We start from the raw sequence: 23,761 nt of genomic DNA, 5'->3' as shown, positions 1-23,761 counted from the left end.
ACTCTTTACTGATAACATGTTATGAACCTTTTTTTCAGTAATTTCCTCTGAAGAAAATACAGGCATTTGTACATAACCCCCACTGAACTTCAACTACTCTTGTACTTATGAGGAATACACACACATTCATTAATAACATGGTTATCAACTACATCAGAGCATGGTCAAAAAAGGGAAATCATCCTCACCATGAATAAACTTATGTCTAATATGTAAAGGCAGAAAATAAGTGCAAATACAGTTAAGTACAATTTGAAGGGAAGAAAAAATACTCTTTAGGTGATAAATGTGTTGTTGCAATAGAGAATAACGCATCTTAGATAGCCTGGCCAGCAAGAGCTTGTCTAAGATGGTAACATTTAAGAGAAAATAGAATGATCTAGCCATGTGATATTTGGGAGCTATTTTACAGGTCAATGTAACATTATCTGAAAATGCTCTAGGTTATGTTGTAGAAACTGATAAAAGGCCAGACTTGATGGAAAGCAGTATCCATGAAAAGAGTGGTTTTATATGTGGTTGGGATGATAGGTAATACCTATCACCTATTATAATAATAATAATCTGTGGCATGGAGCTTTCTTTTATTTCTTCATCTAAGTGCAATGTGAGGAAAGTGATGGGTTTTAAGGAGTGGACTGTCATGGTTGAATTCATCAAAATTCTAGCTATTGTGTGGAGTATGGATTAAGTAAGGCAAATAATGAAATTCGAAGTAACTGCTAGAAAGATAGATCATGTTGAACTGGATTATGCTAGTGATCATAGAAATATAAAAAAGGTCTAGTTATTTCAGGTAATGTTGGCATTGTAACAGGACTTGCTGCTTGTCTGGATGGTAGGATTTCAGAAGAAAATGTCCAAAATAACTCTAAGATTCTGGTTTAAGTATGAGATCTGTAGCAATGACATTTTCTAAAATAGCTCTAAAATTCATTATAGAAAAAAAATTGTTTTGTGAGTTTTATTAATGACTTCTAATGTCTCTATGAAATCTCATGTGACCAGCCACCACTTGAAAATACGCTCAAGCTGATTAGTCATTAGGCAAATGCAAATCTAAACCACAATAATGTACCACTTCATACCATCAAGGATGCTAACGTTTTTTAAAAAGACAAAGAAAATAAGTGTTAGCAAGGATATAGGGAAACCAGAACCTTCATACATTCCCAGTGAGAAAAGAAAATGCTTCGGCCACCATGGAAAACAGTTTGGTGGTTTCTCAAAAAGTTAAACAGAGGATTACCATATTAACTAGTAATTATACTTTTAAGTATATACCCAACAACAACAAAAATAAAACAGGTACTGAAACAAATACAAATGCACACACACATTGATAGCAGCACTATTCAAAAGACAAAAGCTGAAAATAGCCCAAGTACACGTTAACGGATGAATGAGTACGCAAATTGTAGTAAATACATGCCATGAGATGTTATTCAGCATGTATTCAGGTGTTAGAGTGAAGAATTGATACATGCTACAGTGTGGAAGAACCTCAGAAATATTAAGCTGAGTGAATGCAGCCAGACACAAAAAGTCACGCACTGTATAATTCCATTTGCATCTAGAATATCCTGAATAGATAAATCAATGGGAAGACAGAATGCAAATTGGTAGTTAGCAGGGGCAGGTAATAGTCGGGAGCAACTGTTTAGTGGGTGCAGCCTTTCCTTTTGGGGTGATGAAAATGTTTTAGAACTAGATAGATGTAGTGGGGGCAAAATACTGGGAATACATGAACTAAATGCCACTGGAAGGTTCACTTCAAAAATGGTGAATTTCATGTTATGTAAATTTTATCTCAATTAAAAAGACACTCAGAGAAATGTGATTTTGTACTTTGAGATAAAGGTAATTTCCAAAGCCAACAAGTCATCAGTACATCATCCATTTAACCATTTATTCGTTGAACAAATATTAAGATTCTATCAGATCCTGGTCGGGTGCAGTGGCTCACGCCTGTAATCCCAGCACTTTGGGAGGCCAAGGCGGGCAGATCACGAGGTCAGGAGACCGAGATCATCCTGGCTAACACGGTGAAATCCCATCTCTACTAAAAATAAAAAAACTTAGCTGGGCGTGGTGGTGGGCGCCTATAATCCCAGCTACTCAGGAGGCTGAGGCAGGAGAATGGCGTGAACCCGGGAGGCCGAGCTCGCAGTGAGCCGAGATCGCGCCACTGCACTCCAGCCTGGGTGACAGAGACTCTGTCTCAAAAAAAAAAAGATTCTACCAGATGCTGGCTTCCACTATTTGGAGATTTGGAGATAATGATAATATCTCCAGTGTATAATCTGCCTTCAAAGAATGGACTACATAGTAGGTGAAGAGAAACATGCATATATATATATATACATACACACAGGCATATATGTATACATACACATGCTAACATATAAATATTTTTGGAATATTTTGGAAAAATTGTTTTCCAGTCTGCCAACAGGCATACTGACACCTACCCCCACTGTCTTACATGGGTCAAATGAGAAAACATATAAACATCCTTTGTGGAGGACCTGCCAGCTAACGTACTGGCATATGCTCAATAGTCTCTTTCCCATTGGCTTCTCCCTCTCATTAATTTCCCCACGCATATGAAACAAGGAACAAAGCTAGCTTTACATTTTAAAATGCAGTGTTTTTGACCACTGGTGGTCATTTCTCTGATATCTGACATTTTTGCCCAATTTTTTCTTTGGTCCAAGCTATTTGTACCTTTCTAAAATACTGAAGATATCTTAGGGACTATTCACTTAGAATTCTACAAATTGAAGAAATTAAAGGTTGCAGTACATGTAAACAGTCATCCTTTACAAAGTTAGTTAATTCACATTCAGCCAAGACCTTTGGGCACCCAGTCAAGGTCTAGTGGTGTTTGTGGCATCCTGCATTTTGCTGCATCTATAGAAGCTTATAGTTATAAGTGAAACAGTATAAAGTCTAATTTCTAAAAGGCCAAACCCATAAATTACACATCTGGATGTCTAATTATCATTACATGCAACTAATCATCTAATTCTTTATAGAAAAATTTTTATAAGCCTCTTGAAGTTTCCAAAGATTTTTTTCCTGAAGAAAAAGATATTGCAACTCTAGATTCAACACGCAAAACTTAGTTTGAAATCTCTAATTACATCTACTAAAAAAGATATAAAACAAGTAAAACGTAGAAATACAAAATGTTATATAGAAAGGCAAAATTAAATAATATAGAACTCTGGAGTGGCTGCTAATAGCATTTTTGTATGTTTTCTTGCTGTTTCTTTTTCATACTGAAGTTTATCTCTCAAGTTCCAGCTCCCGGCTGAACTGAATACAGCTCTAGTCTGAATTCCATGTCTCATTTGGAACTTTTAACAAAAACCAAGAGAGACTGTAACTAATCTTTAGCACATCTGGCCGGTAGGCACCCAGTCTTTAACTCCATCCCTGAAATGGCAATCTTACTAAAAATAGATGACTAGACCTTCCTTTGACTTCTCCCTCCTGTCCAGATACACAAGCCCTTTTGCTGACATTCCAGGGTTATTAATTAAAATGAACAAATATAGTTGAACACACATCTCTAAATGATCTCTATAGACTTGTGCTCCAGGGATGGCAGATTCATTCAGATATTGGAAGGACTTTCTACCAAAGAAGACAGGAGAAGGAGAAAGGCATTCCTTTATTCAACAGGCAATTACAGAGCATCAACTGGGAATGCTGGGGCTAGGCTAAGTGGGAAGAGGTAGGTTCTAGTCCTGCTGCATGCACTACTCAGTTTGGTTAGGGAGAAAATATACAAACCAACTACACCTACATTGATAGCTATAATGATAGTCTAGAGGTGGCAGAGGAAATTAGATGGAAGTCTTGAAGACTGAATAGATGCTGGAAGGTAAAAGAATGAGAAGAGAGAACAATGCAAGTATTTCAAGCAAAAAGAATATGGAAAGCTGGGGGACCTAGGCAGAGTGTGCACAGTCCTTTTACAGGAAATCTAAGGAATTCATGATGAATGGAGCAAAGGGTACTGGTTAGGCCAGGTGCAGTGGCTCACGTCTATAATCCCAGCATTTTGGGAGGCCAAGAAGGATGGATCACCTGAGCTCAAGAGTTTAAGACCAGCCTTGGCAACATAGGGAGACCCCGTCTCTACAAAAAATTTAAAAATTAGCTGGATGTTGTGGCACACCTGTGGTTCCAGCTACTCAGTAGCCTGGGAGGTCGAGGATGCAGGGAGCTGTGATCACATTGTGGCACTCCAGCCTGGGAGACAGAACGAAATCCTATCTCTTAAAGAAAACAGGATACAGGTTAGAGAGAATAGAATGTCTAGAGATGAGTAAGAGAAGATAAAATCAAGATCATGTAAAACCTTGAGAGTGGGCTTAGTAGGTTAGACATGAACACAAGGACGCCATCATTTAATAAGGCATGAGCACCAGCGTCTGGGGAGGAGCATGAGAGAGAAAGGGATACAGGATGGGAGGCAGTCCGTGAATAGCAGCCAGCCCAACAGTAGCTATCTCCTGGCCTTTCTCCCACTTCCCTAGTTCATGTTCAATTCTTAGTTCTTTTATATTTAATCAATATTTTCTGACCATCAATTGTATGATAAGGAAGATACTTCAGAGGGACAAGAATGAAAATAACAGACATCATTCATGCACATCCTGGGGCTTAGAATTTGTCGAGATAGACAAGTCTATACATAATTATAAAACACAGTGATTAGGCCCTAGGAGGAGGTCACAGGGGGCTTTGTGAAAAAGGGAAGAGAGAATACACCATACTTCGGTGTTATGAGCGGGAGGTCGGGGGAGTCTTTGAGTGGAAGTTTAATGCCTTTTGGTTAAAAGTTATTCAGGAAGGAATATTATAGACAAAGCGACAAGTGCAGAACAGACAAGGAGTGAGGGTGGAAGAAGGTGAGGTTTTGTGAGATCTAAGGTTAAGTGAGCAGTTTTCTTAGAGCTTGTAACAATTAGAGAAGCTCTTGCCCTTTAGGAGTTCTCCCAGAGATCTGACCCTCGCCCTAGTACAGCCTGTTGCTAGAGAAGACCATAAGGACCCTGCAGTGGTCAAGAAGTGGAGTCAGAGGGTCAAGTCCAACCATCCTCTCCACGGTGACCCGTCTGACCCAGTAACTCCTAAGTCCTCTCCTCCTGCCTCCCTTTCCTCTCCTGTTTGTTCTTTCTCCCATCACCCAGTTCTGATTTCTCTCTCTGCTTCTCTCCCTCCAGTAACTCACACTAGCTAGGAACTGGTTTCCTTCTTAAAAGAATACATTCATATTCCCAAGTTCTCTTTTGGTGAGGGAAAGATGATTACCTATACATTTAAAAAAAAAAAACAAAACCAACCAAAGGGCAGTGTTTTTCTCAAATGTGGTTCTGCACTGATTCTTAACGTAGACTTAAAGAGAAGGGGAAAAAGCCAGGCGCGGTGACTCATGCTTGTAATCCCAGCACTTAGGGAGGCCAAAGTGGGTAGATCACCAGGTCAGGGGATTGAGATCACCCCAGCTAACACGGTGAAACCCCGTTTCTACCAAAAATACAAAAAATTAGCCAGGCATGGTGGCGTGCCTACACGTGGCATGACTACAAGTCCCAGCTACTCGGAAGGCTGAGGAAAGAGAATCGCTTGAACCCAGGAGGAGGAGGTTGCAGCAAGCAGAGATCACGCCACTGCACTCCAGCCTGGGCAACAGAGCAGGACCCTGTCTTAAAAAAAAAAAAAAAAAGGTGGGGGGAGGCAGAAAAATATCTCCCTACCCCTCAGTTGTCTATGGTCTTGATTTGTCTCCCTGACTTGAATAACAGCCACCGATGTGTATTTAAGCACAATCAATAAGGAGCTACCAATGGCATTTGTAGCAGTCTTTAAGTGATCCCTGTTTTCATGTATTTCATAATCGAATTTCACTTAAAACATGTTCTCCTATTGTACAGATCAGTATTAGTATTTTACTGTATGGAATTTAGTGTGCTATCATAGTTCATGGCTGGATCTTGCCTGAAACTACCTATTTTCTGAAGATGTGCTAATATAGGTATAAAGACAAAAGTATGGAATATCTGGTCAAAAGAGCATAGACTTAGGCCTTGGACAGATTTACAGATAAATTGCATCTTTATCACTTACAGTTTTGCCACTTTGGGCAGTTTTTTATTCTACAAGATTTTCTGAATTTATGAAATTAATATGATAAATATTTTCTTAACCTGCACCTTGAATATTTCCTTGAGATCAGCCTACCTGCTGCCTCTTCTTCAAAAACATCTATTTAGTGCCAGATAGGTACTGACAAGTCAGCAAGCTGGATGTGAAGTTTATTTTATTTATTTTTGGGGGGAGACAGTCTCGCTATGTCACCCAGGCTGGAGTGCAATGGCACAACCACAGCTCACAGCAACGTCTGCCTCCCAGGTTCAAGCTATTATCATGCCTCAGCCACCCAAGTAGCTGGGATTACAGGTACATGACACCAAGCCTGGCTGTGTGTGTGTCTGGGTGTGTGTGTGTATGCGCACGCAGGTGTGTATTTTTAGTAGAGATAAGGTTTCGCCATGTTGGCTGTTGGTCTCAAACTCCTGACCTCAAGTGATCCTTCCACCTAGCCTTCCGAAGAGTTAGGATTACAGGTGTGTGCCACCATGTCTCACCAACTGGCTGTGAGGTTTAAAAGAGATATGTGAGGTACTGGGTCTAGTGCTTGGCACATAATAAGCACCCAATAAAAGCCATTTATTTCATTATTGCTCAAGACTGTTTATCAGTTTTCCAAGCAAACATTTGCATAGCTTCTGAAAAACAGAATGCTTAGCTTACTTGATATGTTGTATGTATGTCACATCAGCTTGATACTCTTTTCATTTATTGCTGATTAACTGTACATTCTTAGAAGCTAAAAATACATTGGTACAAACCTGTTACTTTTCACCTGTAGAAAGCACATTAGCAGTTTCAAAAACAAATTCTTGGTTGATTTCTAAACGATGGAGGTAAAAATTCTTGTTAAACTACAGAAAGGTAGAACTGATAAATTTTTAAATCATTGCTTTTAAAAGTAACAGCTCACTCTTTAAAAATTTAATGAGTATTGCAAAGACAATATAAAAAATGTTATACATGAGTCTAAAATGATAAAAATGTCATTATGACCTTCACGGATTTTTCTCTAGCCTAAGTAATCCTAGTAAACCCTACAGATTGAAGAATGCATCTTCAATCATTTCACTGCATTTGCTCTTGATTGTGGTTTCCCCCACCAGCATTTCTTACTAATACATCTTTCTTAAAAGAACGACATTAAATGGGAAGGCTTTAAATGAAAGTGACTTGTCAAGGGGACTGGCTTAGATCCTGATTTTATGGATTTTACTTGTTTTAATTATATTGAATATGTCTAGTATGTGCTTTACTGTTTCAAAGGAGTCAGCATCTCTATTTTCAAAGATTTATAAATATAAGAAACCCATTGCAGTAATTTTTGTTATGCAAATTTCTGTTAGAAAGAACAGGCTCTCTCAAGGTACTAAAATTTAAGTAGCCCTAATTCTGACCTGAGATTAATATGGGAACAGAGAAAGAGTTATGGAATGAGAACAAAAAGGAATAAGCAGCACAAGGATCTGATGACATCAGTTTCTGCCTCTGTGCCTGGGGTAAGGCCAGTTTCTGATTTTCTTGTGCATCCCAGGCTATACTACCACCTCTGGCCTACCAGTAGAAATGAGGTTTCCTTAGCATAATGAAAAAAGAAAATTCCCTTAAGAAGTATAGACTGCCTTCAACTTGGACACTGGTGCTAACTTGGAAGTCTGTAAGCCCAGCAGAAATGAGACATTTATTTCCTACAAAGGATTCTATTAAGGATTCTGAGTTGTTTAGATTCCAAATATTAAGCTAGAAAGTAGATATGTGAAGAGAATAAGAGAAGAGAGATACTAGAGGCAAATAATCTGGCAAAGGGAGGCACTGAAAGCTGAATTCTGGTGAAGTGGTGAGAGGATACCATAAAACCAAATCTCACCTACTTCACAATTTTGCTAGCGACCAATCCTATAGCTAGAAAAAAAAAATTCTTCTTCTTTCCAGTGCCCATGTTGTCCTTCCCCAAAGCAATCTGCATGATCTACCTTTCCAACCCAGTACAAGCCATCATCTGTTGAGACAGACGATCTATTTTTCCCTTAATTCACACTCAGTTACGATGGCAGATATTCCATCAGTATTATCTCTTCCAAAAGAGGAGTCTAGTTATCCAAAAACCAGAAGAGAGAAATTCAGGCAGCTGTGGTGAAAGAGTTTCTAATTTTGAATAAGGGGCTACTCCGTGTAGGGCAAGCCAGAATTGCTGGAGGACTGCCATCTGCTCTTTTGGAATGTATATAGCTGATACTCATTTGCTACTCCAAACCCATTCGTTTTTCTAGATCTCAAAAGTTATTTCTCTGAATGTGGCTTTGATTTGTGGGTTCGAGGTGTAAGGGTGGGGGTGTATCTAGCCTCCAGGGCAAGTGCTACCTACTACGTGCAGTCTTTCTTTTGTAAATTCTTAACAAACTTTAACATAAAAAATAATTTATAAGAAAAGTAATTACTATTGTGTCTGCTACTAAGAATATTGGGATCCCAAGTGAGGCAGAAATCTTTGTAGGAGAAAAAAAACTTAATTGTTTGCAGTTTTTAGTGAAGTTAATAGGAAATCACTTGGGGTAGATGCTTAATTTAGGAAGATCACCCAAATAACCCTTCATTTGTACAAATACTATCTTAGGATAGTAGGAACGGCTAGGACCATGATATATTCTAATAGCAAATATTCCAGAGTAATCAATTAAGGGTTTCGGCTAAATTTCTGCAGATACCATCTTCCCTCAGTTTCCACAGAGGAATGGTTTCCAGGACCCTTGGTGGATACCCAAATCCAAGGATGCTAATGTCCTTTTATATAAAATGGTGTATCAGCATATAACCTACACACGTCCTCCTGTATACTTTTAATCATCTCTAGATTCCTATAATACCAAATACAATGCAAATGATATGTAAATAGTTACCATTGTTCCCTCATGTAGCAAGAAAAAATAGTCTATACGTGTTCAGTACAGATGCAACCATTCTTTTTTTTCCCCGCAGTATTTTCAATTCACAGTTGGTTGAATCTATGGATGTGGAATACACAGATGCAAAGGGTCAAATGTACACGGTTTTTCCCGTGAAGCAGGAATAGGGATTTGGGGGAAGGAAGAAGCTACTGTCTATCTGATGAGGAGAAGCTCTCATGGCAGGTGACAGGCTGAGGGTCGGGTGAGAGGCAGTGAGCTAGAACCTTTTTGAGAGCAAAGACATCTAATACCCAAATTTAAGTTTGCCTTTCTGTGTTACCCTCTTCTTGTGTATTCAACTCTTGAGTAAAGTTTGGTATCAGTCAAATTAGAGTCAGCTTTGTCTTAGCTAGCCTTGGGGTAGAAGAGTAGGAGTTGTGAATACATTTGAGTTCAAAGTGGGGTACAGGGAGCTGTAAGAGCCCAAGATGTTCAAGCAGCTTCCAGAAGCTCCCCTGCTAGAATACCATTTCTAGTACCACCCCAAGGCCTTCCGAATACTCAAGAGGAGGCCACATTTCTAGAAGTCATACAGCATGATGATTCCAATGACTCAATAGGGAAAGGAAAATTAGTACTGACCCCAGAAAGCTGAAAAACTGGATATTCCTTGAGTTAAAAATAGTAATTTACATTTTTCCAGTATTTCTATGATCTAGGAATTGTGCTCTACAAGTTTGTCTCATTTAATCCTCACAGAAACTCAATGAATTGGTCATAATCATTATCACATAATCATTATAATCATTTTGAAAATGAGAGAACAAAAGTTCTCAGATTCAATATTTTGCCCAAGGTCATACAGTAATGAGAGAACATCCCTATAATTCACACCCAGATCTAAACTCTTAACCACTAAAATATACTAATTTCAGCAGTATTTAATTTTTAAAACTTCAGTTTTCTCATGAGAGAAAATGAAACACAATATGCTTTTCTCAAATACAACCGAACTTGGCCCTGAGTAAGCCAATCTTCAATTCCTTTAATTCCTTTCATTTTAGATAAGAAAAGGGTCGTAACTCAAATTTTCCTCAGAAGATAGACGTCTGTACACATAAAGCATGACCAGGGCCCACAACACAATCCCGAGTTGCTCAGTTTTCCTCGAAGGTGCACTGAATATATCTGCCATTGAATGTTGCTATTTCCCATGATAAAGGGCCCATGTTGGTATCTCTAGTATAAAGAATGTCAACCAGCAGTAAAAGCTATTTCCACAATTCCACCGCAGGTCCAATGTCTACAGATACACTGAATGCAGCTGGAGTTAATGGCTTTATTTCAAAGATTTTTGAACTGTTTCAAGCAGTCTTTCTTCACTAGGAATACTCTGGAAAATGTATATATCTTAGGCAAGTATCTTTAAAAAATACCTTTCTTCTGTTTTCTCATTTATCATTAGTGAGCACTACGCAGGCATTTTTTAGAAACATTACAAGGATACTGACAAATTACTGAGTCATCCAGTGATAGTAAATATTAAAGTTTTATTTGATGAGTAAATATTAGATGTAAACGTTATCATAAATTAACAAAGCCTTTGGTGGGAATAAGAGAGAAACAAAAAGGGTAAGAGAAACAGGGAGAGAGAATATGTAAAGAATTCTAAAATTATAAGATATCTCCCTTTTCTGTTCTGTTCTTACTAAAAGTAGTTTCAGAATTCTTGCTTTTCTAAATTGGGATAATGATCTTTGTGTTTCTTTCATAACTTTTAATGTTTATCAGTTTTATTTTTTTCTACTTTATTAGTTTTAAAGTTTAAAATCTTGCTTTGGTTTCCTTCTTACTATACCCAGTGGCTACATGAAATGTAAAACATACTATGTATTAGAGAAAAAAGCTCATTGTTAAAAACCAATGATAAGAATTACAATTACTTTTCACTAAAGATGTAATTATACATAGATATCTTCCAATTAGAGAAATAGCAGAGTGATGGGAGAATGAAAAAAAATCATAACCCAATGCATCCAACAATTATTTTCTCAATGACTGTAGGTTCTCAGGTCCTTTGAGATTATGCAAGTCAGAACTTCCTTGGATTTACATATAACTTAGTATTTTTATATGTATCACCTAAAACAAAAGTAGAATAGATAATCGCAAATACTACATTCAAAATTCTCATTATATCTGCAACTGCATTCTAGTGGATATCTTTAGACTTTAGTCAAAGCACTTCTCCTGGTCATAGAAGTATTTGTCATCCCTGATCACTATATCCTTAGCTACAAGGATTAATATGTACTAAACTTTAATGGGCCACTGTTAGAGAATTACATGTTTACTATTGTGATGGTTTGTAAAGATATTAATGAGTTCTAGTAATTTATTGGTATAGATCGCATATTCTAAATTTATAAAATGTAACACTAGAAAAGCTATATTTCCTGACCTTCAAAATCATGCTCACAATAGAGATAAATGTATTTGTAAACCTGCTTTTTAAAAAAATAACCAATGTCCTACAGAACTCATTTAATTTTTTTTGTGATTTTTATCGAGTAGCTTAAAACTTACACAATGAGTAATATGCACTTGATGTGTGATTTAAATTAAATGACTAAAACATTTTTATCATTTTGTTACATAAAGTACATTCAAGTTATTGGCAGATGTTTAATTTCCAAATCAATAGGCCACTTTCTCGGGCTTTTAAGTACTATGATTGGCTATTAAGCTCGTGGAATTCATACTTTGAACAAATGGAATACTGACCCAGAAGGGTTATTTATGAGTTTTCTTTTTTTCTCTCCAAGTCAAATAATTTTTAATTGGAACTTTTATTTAGAAAGCTGGGTCTGACTACGTGGGCATAGTGTTGACCCCAGCCTACTAGAGATGAGAAAGCATTTCAGTCACAGGAAGCAAAGTAGATTGATGGCTACTATCATCTGGTCAAACAATATTAATCCACCATCAAATTAAAGGAGCACCAAAAGAGATGACTGTTATTTTAAAGAATCAATCACAGCCCAAATGATGGCATCCATCTTGAGATACATTTCGTCATCTCCTCCAAAGGTGATGTATTTTTAAGTTTTAGCACCGAAATGACAGCGAATCACTGATAGACTGAGGGACTCTTAGAGATGTTCTTCAAATATTTCAAAGGGAATAAAAACAAGAAAATGTATTCATGAAGTTGTGACATCTCAAATTGTTATATCTGTAGTAAATAATTATCTTTTCATAGTCAGTAGAGGGTATCTATGGAGTTTACCCCTGAACAATTTCCTGACCATATTCAGCCTCTAGCATCATCTCCCAAGGAAAGAAAGTTTTAAAATTAGGGCATCCCTGCAGATGGGGAATTAATGAAAATGAACATATCTATGTGAAATAGTTTAGGAATTATGCTTTTGATTATGAAAAAATTTAAACATTTACAGATAAAATAATTAGAACCCCTATGTACATATCACCCAATTTCAGCAGACATTAATTTTCTGCTCTTTGGCTTCTTATAGCCCTCCATTTACCACCCCTCCCTGACCACCAGCACCCCTCCACACTCATGCTGCAACCTTTGTTTGCTGCCTTTTTTTTTTTTTTTTTTGAGGCAGAGTCTTGTTCTGTCGCTCAGGCTGGAATACAATGACACGATCTCGGCTCACTGCAACTTCCGCTTCCCAGGTTCAAGTGATTCTCCTGCCTCAGCCTCCTGAGTAGCTGGGATTACAGGCACCTGCCATTATGCCCATCTAATTTTTGTATTTTTAGTAGAGACAGAGTTTCATCATGTTGGCCAGGCTGGTCTCGAACTCCTGACCTCAGGTGATTTGCCCACCTCAGGCTCCCAAAGTGCTGGAATTACAGGCATGAGCCACCATGCCCAGCCCTTTGTTAGCTTCTTGCTGAAGTGCACAAAGCAAAGCTCAAATATATTATAATTTCACCTGTAGTTACTATTGTATTTCTGAAAGACTTAAAAATTAAACCAAAATATTCTCCCATTTAAAGAAACTAACACAAAAAAAGTCATAACTATTATTTATTACCCAAAGTTTTGAATTGTCCCCAAATGTCTCAACATATCTTTTTCCAGGTAGTTTATCTGAATGGATTTTTGTTGGTTTCCAATAGAATGACACTATTGTATTTATGGTATGACATTATATAAGATCCGATAAAAGTGTATGAATATTTCCTAAACATATTAGTTTCCTAATTAACTTTATCCTCATAAAATTCCTGATGAGTGAAAACAAAAAAAATCACATTTTACGTATGATAAAATAAGTAGTAATCCCTCAAGTCAAGTCAATATTAAAAGTTAATAGAAATCATAAGACTCAACGAGTTACAAGGTAAAGAGACACTCCTTTAGACCCAAATATATAAAACACTTTGAGGGATTAAAAGATGGATTACTGAAATTGGACTGAGGATTTTGAATTTCCTAGCGGCTGGGTGGGCAAGTCTGAACCTATTGCATCAGTCTTCTGTAAAGAATAGTGCTAAGTTCTTCTGCATACATACTTGTGAGGCCCAATTGAAAACATACTAGAAATCACCTAGCAGATATCCTAACTTTATGAGGATAAAGTTAATTAGGAAGTTAATATATTTAGAAAATATTATTTACATACTTTTATTGGATCTTATGTAATGTCATGCCATAAATAGTGTAAGCAGTCACATGACACTGACTCAATACACGCTGTCTAAGTCTGGTCTTAGCCTGTAGTTCCCCAACTTCAAAGTTATTTTATTCCCTACCTCAGGAGGCTTCGAGTCTTTTGATTCTACCAACTATTCATGCCCCCTCATCCACTAGATGACCTCACTTCCCATCTTCCCAGTTAAGAGGTCAAGGTCAAGCATCATCTCTCCCTTGCATATTCCCCTTCTATTCCTTGCCTTTCTCCAAGGTTGGCAAGCTTGACAAAACCACATCCTCGTAAAATTTAAAGCTGAAAATGCCTAAAGAAAGGCTCCATGTTATTAATTGGTTTTATTAAAAACTCATATCCAGGAATTTCGAAGTGAAATTTCTTAATGGTGCCAGGCAAGCATATGATACCTTCTCAATCCATTCATTCTTCTCTCAGTTATTTTCTATATTCCTTCCTTAAAACTTGATGATCTCCTCCTCTATCCTCACTCCCCACCAGTGACCTTGCTCAGTATTTCACAAGTAATATTAGAGTGAAGATGACTTCCCCAGACTGTCACCACCACATTCATCGATCTGCTTGCGTCTGCACCTTTATATTGTACTTTCTTGCCTGTTGTCATAGATAAAATAGCTATATTCCTTACTAAAGTTAATTTCTACACTCATGTACAGATGCCATCTGCTTAGGCCTATTCATTCCCATAAGTTATTTTTCTCCTACATTGATTTTTCTTTTATCCATTTGATTACTACCCCCAGCATACAAACATGCTATTATTTGCATTATATTAAGAAAACATTTTTCTCTTAATTCTTTCTCTTCCAGCTGTCATCTTGCTGTAGTCAGAAAAAAACCTAACCTCCTTATCCCCAAATATCCACATCCTATTTCCTAGAACCTATAAATATCTTAGGTTATGTGGCAAAGGGTAATTAAACTTGTAGATAAAAATCAAGATTGCTAATCAGTTAACTTTAAAAATAGAGCAATTTTCCTGGATAGTATTGCTGGGCAGAATGCAGTTACATGTGTCCTTAAAAAAGGAAGAGGGAGCTAGAAGAAAGCAAAAGATAGTAGCATGAGAAGACCCAACCTAACCATCCTGGCTTTGAAGATAGAGGAGAAGGATCACAAGTCAACAAATGCAAGTAGTTTCCAAAACCAGGAAAAGACAAGAAAATGGGTTCTGTCCTAGAGCCTCCGGAAGGAATGCAGTCTTGCTGACACTTTCAGTACAGTGAGTCTCACTTTGGACTTCTGACCTCCAAAACACTAATACATAAATTATGCCATTTTAAGTCACTAAATTTGTGGCAATCTGTAATAGTATCAATTAGAAACTAATGCAGACCCCATTTCTTTGATCCCATTTTCAAAGACCATTCCTTCCTATGGCCTCTAATTTTTTTCAGTCACATGTTTACATTTACAACATTGATCTTATTTCAACCATCGAAGCATTTGGCATAGATGATCACTCACTTCTACTGAATAGAATTTACTCACTTGTCTCCTATATCTCAGTTTTCCTTCTCCCTCAGGCATCACTTCCTTTGGCTTACTGTTTCTTTCCTCACCAACCTCTTACCACTGGAGAGCTCCAGGACTTTGGAATTTTCCACCTACGTTTGCTTTCTGGTGATCCAATTCATTTTCTTAGGGTTTGTAATACCATCAATATGGCCACAACTGCCATATTCATGTCTCCAGCTTAGACCTCTCTCCCAAATTTCAGCATTATCTATCCATAGATATTAATCAATACCAAAGTGAAATTACTACATTTGTATCACAGCCTGTCCTACTCATAGCCATCTCTACCTCCGGATACAGTGTTCTTTCAGCTGCTCATGCGATCCTTCTCTTATCTTTCATTGTCACACCATACATCCAACTTATTATCAGATGACCTCATTTCTCCTAACTTTAAGATATATGCAGAATTGGACAACATTTCACCTTCACCACGAAGCCTACTTCATTCTCCACAGCCATACACCATATTCTCCATAACCTCCTTTTCTCCCACCATTCCTCCCTTCCCTACCCACCAAAAATCTATTGTTTTTAAAACTTAAGTCATTTCACTTTTTGGTCTAATCTGGTAATAGACTCTCCATTTTTCTCCAAAAAAAAGTCAAATTGCGTTCAGGAGACTGGCCCTATCAAATTTATACCCCTACTTGCTCAGGCTACTTGGACCACACTGGCCTCGTTGGTTTTCCATGATCATGCCCATCACTCTCCTTTTAGGGCCTCTGCATGGCCATTTTCTTTCTCAGAAACTCTCTTTTCCTGGACTTTGTGCTTGGCTCCCTGCGTCCCCACTCCAGCTTTTTGCTCAGCTCTCATTCACTCAATGAGGCCTACCCTCACCTGTTTTGTATTTTATACTCTAACTTGCCCTCCAGCCTCTCCCCATCCTCTGGAACTCTCACATTTTCTTCTGTGCTCCACTTTTTTCCTCATAGCAATTATCGACTCTTAAAATCCCATGTGATTTACTGGTTTATTACATTCATAGTTTATTACTGCTTCCCTATCCCATGATATATATTCAAGGGAAGCAAACATCTTTACCTGTTTTACAACCTGCTCTATTCCCAGTACCTAGATCAGAACCTGCTACATAGTAGGACCTCAATAAATATATTTGGATACATTTTTACATATTTGTCTACTTGCTATTGTCATTAGTACCCTACTGATAACTGAATGGTCTAAATGAGAACTAATGCTCACTGAAGTAAACATATAGCATAGTAATACTTGACAATATCCAGATTTGTCTTAATGGTCAATAGTGTCCTTTTAATTACTGGCAGAGATTTTCAGTTTCCATAGAGCAGGAAAAATGAAAGACTACAGATTACTAAATCAATAGCTAATTATCTTAAATATTAAAAGAGGATATAAATTAAAATTTTAAAAAATCATGTTTTCTATAAGAGGTTTCTCCGGTTGTTTTATTATAGGAGTTACCAAGTAGTTTAAGGAAAATAAACAAAATTACATCTTACAGCTCTATAGACACAGTAAGAAATCAGCAGGGAAGGCTTGAGCTGATAAATTAATGCACTCTTGGGTGTGAATTTTGACAGTTAATTATCTTTAATTAACTTAGGCATTGTTTGCCCTTCAAGATAAAAATGGATACCTAGTCATTCTTAGACCATTGTTTTATAACGCGATAAACTTAAGTTGAAACTGTGTGTGACGAACTTTGTAAAAATAATATCCACATTAAATTACAAACATCTCACACAAGGAGACTTGAAAATATGTAAAGGCCCCAAGAAATGAAAAATTATGGCCTCATCACTCCTCCAATCTTATATTTAGTTCCAAATAAACTTTTTAAATCTAAGTGTGAGGAATTCAAAATATTTTCCCATGTTGAGTATTTTAATGTTGTTAAATTACTTTTCAAAACAAAACATTGTAATTTCACACAAGATTCTAGGACTGAATTGAAGTCACCATAAAACCTTGTAACTGAGCCCCCCGGTGTCAGTCCTGTTTACCTGCTGTTATACATGGAACTTACGAGTCAGAGAATGATGTTTTTTCACACATTCCTCAACAGGTTATTGGCTTTCTTGAGAGAAATACACAAGATTGTTCTATTTCAATTTCTGTTGAGTATATCCCGACTCTCTCCCTACCTTGCCTGGAGTGCATATAAGGCTTGCTCATGCCAGCATGCTCAATGCATTAGTTTGTCAAATACTTTTGCTCTGAGCACCAATCCCCCTACTTTGAAGAACACATTGCTTTATACAGGAAAATTAATGTCCTCCAAAACTAAAGTTACCAGACATGCTACTAAGCTTGAATACATTTACCTTCAGCAGTTAGTCTTGCTCCTCACTTGAGACCAGCACCTTCCTTCTGAAGCTGGGGAAAACACCTTTAAAAACAAGGCCTCACAGACACCTTATATGTAAAACCTGGAGCTACTAGTCAATTGTCAATTAGCTATGTCTGGAGCTAGGCCAATTAGCTATATAACGAATTGACAATTGACTAGCGCACATCAGGTTTATTTTATAACTTTACAAGCCATGTTGTAACAAAAATATTTTTTTCAGCTGAAGAAAAACTGAAGGCTATTGAAGAGAAAAAAAGGAAAAGGGAAGACAAGAGGATTGTTTTTGATGGTTCACTCTCCCGTTGAGAAGTAATAGAGGGAAGAACCTCAAAAGCTTCAATTCTTCCCCTGCCCCATGGTTGAAACACAAACTAGTGGAACACTCAGCTTCATTTCAATCTGATGTTCCAGAGGATTTTTTGAAAAGCTATAATACACATTCTTATTTAAAGACTGTTTAAAGGCATGAAGTATAATCTCTGAATTAACTTCAAAGAAACTGGAATTCTGATGCAGATGAGACGGGCTTAGCTTCAGCAACCCAGTGGCCCTTTGAAGACCTTTAATTGTATTTCGTGTGCTGTATCCACCTCTTTACTATTTGGGGAAAGAGAAAAGGAGGCAAAGATGAATGTTTTTTTTTTACCTGCATTAGATGTAAGAGCTAAGAGGACTGCTAAGGTATTCATGAGGATAATAAACTATTGTTTGTGGTTGGCAAAACTTAAGTAAAAAGAGACTCCATGAGAGAAAAGAGTGACTAGGGATGCATATCATCAAACATTTCACTATTTTACCTCCATTACTCTGATCCCAGCCTATCTCTTCTTTTCTTTTACTTTTTTCACATAGAATCTCAAATTCCTATCAACTATTTAAATAATTGCTTTGTTGGTTTTATCTTATTAGCGAACAAATACACTTTTCCAATCCCTGTTAGACTTAAAGATTTATCTTTTTCTTTCCTTTTTAATTTATTTTTATGTATTTTCAGGTCCTGTAACAGAAATTATAGAAGCTTATGCAAACAACATGGGAAAAGAGTTGTTTTGTAGTTCACAGGCCACATGCAATCCATTGATTAAGCTACTTTATGTGATAATGTTATTTACGTCAAAATATTACCTTCAGTGCAGCTGGGATTTAAGTATTTTCTTCACCTCCAAAATAACTGAATCAAATGGAAAAAGACTGCCTGTGTATTTGTCCTTTAATTAAAAACATAAACAGAAACATAACTGCAGACTATCACCTATGAATTAAAATGCTAATTTCTTTCAAAAGAAGGATTTATTTGATGTCCCCCTTTGAAATATAAGAAATATACAACAAAGAAAGGAGGAGAAAAATGCCTAGGAAGTCAAACACACATTTGCAAAGCTAATTGAACAAATTCACCACCGTTTGACATTTTGCTAAAAGAAAAGCAGTCTTGCAGCTGGATAAAAGAACAATGCAAACAAAGACAGAAAAATACAGTCTAAACTGATCTGCTGAACCCCAAAGCACTAAGACCGCTTTGTTTAGAGTGTGAAATTGAACTGCGAGCAACAGAGGAAGTTTTTGTCCTAACACTTCCCAAGATCAGAGAGAACTGTAGGTGACCTGCCCCTTTTCTTTTCCTTTGTGAGAAACGAACCTATGTGAAAAACAAGAACAGTCTTAAGGCCAGGCGCGTAGACTCACACCTATCATCCCAGCACTTTGGGAGGATGAGGCGGGTGGATCACCTGAGCTCAGGAGTTCGAGACCAGTCTGCCCAACATGGTGAAGTCCTGTCTCTACTGAAAATATCAAAAAATTAGCCTGGCATGATGGCAGGCACCTGTAATCCCAGCTACTCGGGAGGCTGAGGCAGGAGCATGGCTTGAACCCAGGAGGTGGAGGTTGCAGTAAGCCGAGATCGCACCACTGCACTCCAGCCTGGGAGACAAGAGCAAAACTCTGTCTCAAAAAAAAAAAAAAAAAATAGACTTAAATCCCAAACCCTCATCAGGGTTAAAAAATGAAACACACAAATGAGCACTGAGGAGAGTTTCCATCAGGACCATTGTAAAGAAGAGTGGGGAGTGATTGGAAAGTCCAAGAGCAGGCATGGAAAGAATTACCTTTCCAGTCCATAATCATATAGGACACTAATTTGCTAAACTTTGCCACTGTCCAAATCTAAAATGTTTGCCAAAATGTCACTTTTTAAATGAAAATGGAAAATCAGATCCATATTTTGTGTTTTCTAATAAGAATCAAGCCCCCTCATCGTCCTCCACAGTCATCTATCCACTCAACCCATTACTGAAATGAAAAAGCTGTGATTAACATCAGAGTTCATATTGGCACAGAGCACCTATTGCTTTAGGAATGCCAGATCCACATGGAAAATAAAGAACTTCTTACAATCTCTGCATGGGATGCCAAATAGCTGCCAAGTTAGAGGGCCAATCACACTTCCCCTTTGCAAACATCCCCATGGACCTCATCAAATTCCAACAGAATATTGAATCTATAAGTGATAGGAACCTGGCTTCAGGTGATACTGTTAACCTCCTAAGGTACTTGTAAGGCCTTTTCAATTTAACCTGCATGTCCTGCAGCTCCTTTCCTGTACCACTGGAAAAATAATGGCTCTCGCCTTTAAAAATGTGGCCTTGGGCATGGGCAGATGCCTGGTGTGCTTATAAAGTTACCTGTCTGCTTTGATATTGGCTTCTTCTTTAATTGCAGTAGTGTTGTGGGTAGAAAGGCCACAGCAGGATTTTTCCCTTTCACTGGCCTGATGAGTACTTTGGGGTCTGTCTTAATAAAGTCCTGTAGGAATATTTTCACCACTGTTCGGAGGAAATGGGGATATCTTGTTAAATTAGTTTCACTCCACAGCGAGGGTTTGTAGGGAGGAGGCAGAGCTAGAGATGTTTGCTCAGGAAGAATTGTTTCTGGAATCAACTTCTTCTTACATCTCGCCCAGGTGGCCTGTGTGCTTTCTCTCTTCATCAGTTCTTTCTGGGGAGGTTTTCCCACAGTCTCCTGGCAGGGGGAAAGCAATGAAGGTACTGTCTCATGTGGAGCTTGCTTTCTGTGTCTGAGTACAGCTTCTCCTCTCCTGAACATGCCCATGTCAGAGTACATTAAATTCAGAGAGGTAGATTGACTTAGCTAGAGACACAGTAGGGAGGCTGCATACAGAAAACAGTATCAAATGAGAGCAAGGGGGGCCTTAAAAGAAGTAAATTAACTGAACAACCAGCTGTGTGGTTAGGAGTCATGTTCACAGAGCCGTCACAATTCTGCCACCGAGTCTTGATTAGTATTAACAATTATACATATGTAAGATTTTGGAACAAGGGATCTTTTCCATTTCTGAAATCTTCTTGGCTTTCTTTGCTAACACCTACTCTGCCTTTTTGCAGCCTAGAGTGCATTGGTTAGAGCCAGACTAAAGAGTTCTGTAGGGAACTCCATTCTTTGTTGAATTGCAGGCTTCTTATGCAGTAAATCCCAGTAGCCAGGAAACAGTGATTTCATGATTTATTAGCATTCAAACAAACTCTGTATAGCTTCTTTCATTCCCAGTTTCATCCTTAATATTCTATACCAACTCCAATCTTGTATGTGTCTGGGTTTCGGCCTGAATACAGATCCATATGTGAGACTCCAAAACCCTGCAGGCTCAGTCTAAAAGTACTTTTTATTTTTATGTGGTCAGCTCTACATTTCACCCAGCAAAACTGATAAATTATTAAGCAAATATAGCATTGAGGGAAATGGCGGGAACTCAAGAATACATGAAAGAGAGAGAGAAAAAAATTTTCTTACATATTCCAAGATGAAAATATTCACTAAAATCATTTTGATTCAGAAAAAAAATATTTACCAAGCACCTACTCTATGCTAAACTGTGTGCTGAGAACTAAGTTATAATCTTAAATTATAAACTAAATGTTCATTAACTATTTCCGTTTAAATGAGATCTCTGTATCCTGAGAAATCAATTGACTTTCCAAGGTCCCTAAGCTAATAGAACAGCAGAGCCAAGATTGCAAACAAATCTTATTCCCCATCCAGTTTCCATTCTATACTAGAACACTACTTATATCTTAGTGTCTAATTTATTTATTTATTTATTTATTTTTTGAGACAGACTCTCTCTGTCACCCAGGCTGGCGTGTAGAGGCGGGATCTCCGCTCACTGCAAGCTCCGCCTCCCGGGTTCACGCCATTCTCCTGCCTCAGCCTCCCAAGTGGCTGGGACTACAGGCGGCCGCCACCACGCCTGGCTAATTTTTTGTATTTTTAGTAGAGATGGGGTTTCACCGTGTTAACCAGGATGGTCCCAATTTCCTGACCTCGTAATCCGCCAGCCTTGGCCTCCCAAAGTGAGCCACGGCACCCAGCCCCTCAGTGTCTAATTTCAAAGTCCGGGTTTTAGGAAGTGCAAGTTTGTAACACTGAGACTTTGACTGTGGCACAGTGTCTCAGCTGTGTTTTTAGATTCCCTGAAGAATTACAAATCTCCTGAAGTGTTTAACCAATAACACCCATTTTAAAATTTATTTTCAACCCACATAGTTTTTGGAGAAAACATTTGCACTAAATTACTTGGATAAATTAGACGGAATCACAACTTCTGTGCCAGTCAATTCAGTCTACTTTCCAATCATCATTTTTTCAGATGATGGAGAATTTTTATTTCTTCTAACAAAATATCTCACTCAGGTATTTTCATCCTGACCTTTACACTTATTATCCCTTCAGTGTTTTGTTGGTTTGTTTGCTTGCTTGTTTTGAGGTGGAGTCTCGCCCTGTTGTCCAGGCTGGAGTGCAGTGACATGATCTCAGTTCACTGCAACCTCTGCCTTCCAGATCCAAGCGATTCTCCTGCCTCAGCCTCCTGAATAGCTGGGATCACAGGTGTGTGCTGCTATGCCCGGCTAATTTTTGTACTTTTAGTATAGAGGCGATTTTGCCATGTTAGCTAGGCTGGTCTTGAATTCCTGGCCTCAAGTGATCTGCTTGCCTCCGCCTCCCAAAGTGCTAGGATTACAGACACGAGCCACTGTGCCCAGCCTCTTCAATTTTGTTTTGTGTTTCTTTCTTGTTCTCAAATTTAAACATAACATTACATTAAAAATATTGTAGAAGGAGCCATTAGGTGAATGATCTTTTCTGTGGTTCTTTGGACTGGAATCTAGACTTATATTTATTCACCCATGAAGAGGGAGTCTATAGTTTATATAGGTGCCTTTTCCAAAATAAGTATTTATTTTCTGAAGATCGCCACTGCTCTGTAGACTCCATTTCAGAATTATTGCTAAATAGATGATTGATGGATAGATAGATAAAAATCTGGAATGTTAATGTACAATCTGCTGCCATTAGTGCTGTAATTTTAAAATATTAGTAATTTATAAACATTTGGCATGTTCGTTTTTATTCAAAATAAAATTTCCCACATAAATATATACCTCTACAGTTTATCTTTTGTTCTAAAATAACCAAATTATCTGAAATTTGGTTTTTTTTTTTGAGACAGAGCCTTGCTCTGTCACCCAGGCTGGAGTGCAGTGGTGCAATCTTGGCTCACTGCAACCTCCACCTCTGTTTTATTGCCATTGGGAAAAAAATCATGAGTGTATTTTGAGCTTATCATGTAGTTTTAAATAGGTCGATAATATAAAAGGTATCATAATACATTTATTAGATTCTCTCTTGTTGCACATTTTTCAATACTTTGCACAATAAACAAGGCTGTGATATTCTTCTAGCAAAATCCTATCAGATATCCCAAGCGATTCTCCTGCCTCAGTCTCCCAAGTAGCTGGGATTACAGGCATATACCACCACGCCTGGCTAATTTTTGTATTTTTAGTAGGGACGGGGTTTCACCACGTTGACCAGGCTGGTCTTAAATTCCTGACCTCGGATGATTCACCTGCCTAGGCCTCCCAAAGTGCTGAGATTACAGGCATGAGCCACCACACCCAGGCAATTTGTTGTTCTTCAAAAAACACTCATTTAGAATGTTTATGCTACTTATCTAATCCTCTCTATATTCAGAGTATTGACATGTGTCTAGTAATTCCCACTTTTACAAATATATCTTAACAAAATTCTCATGGGATATATGATAGGATTTTGCTAGAAGAATATCACAG

Source organism: Papio anubis, chromosome 5, assembly GCF_008728515.1.
Source record: "Papio anubis isolate 15944 chromosome 5, Panubis1.0, whole genome shotgun sequence".
In the NCBI taxonomy this organism is placed as follows: Eukaryota; Metazoa; Chordata; class Mammalia; order Primates; family Cercopithecidae; genus Papio; species Papio anubis.
This window is presented reverse-complemented; position numbering follows the sequence as displayed.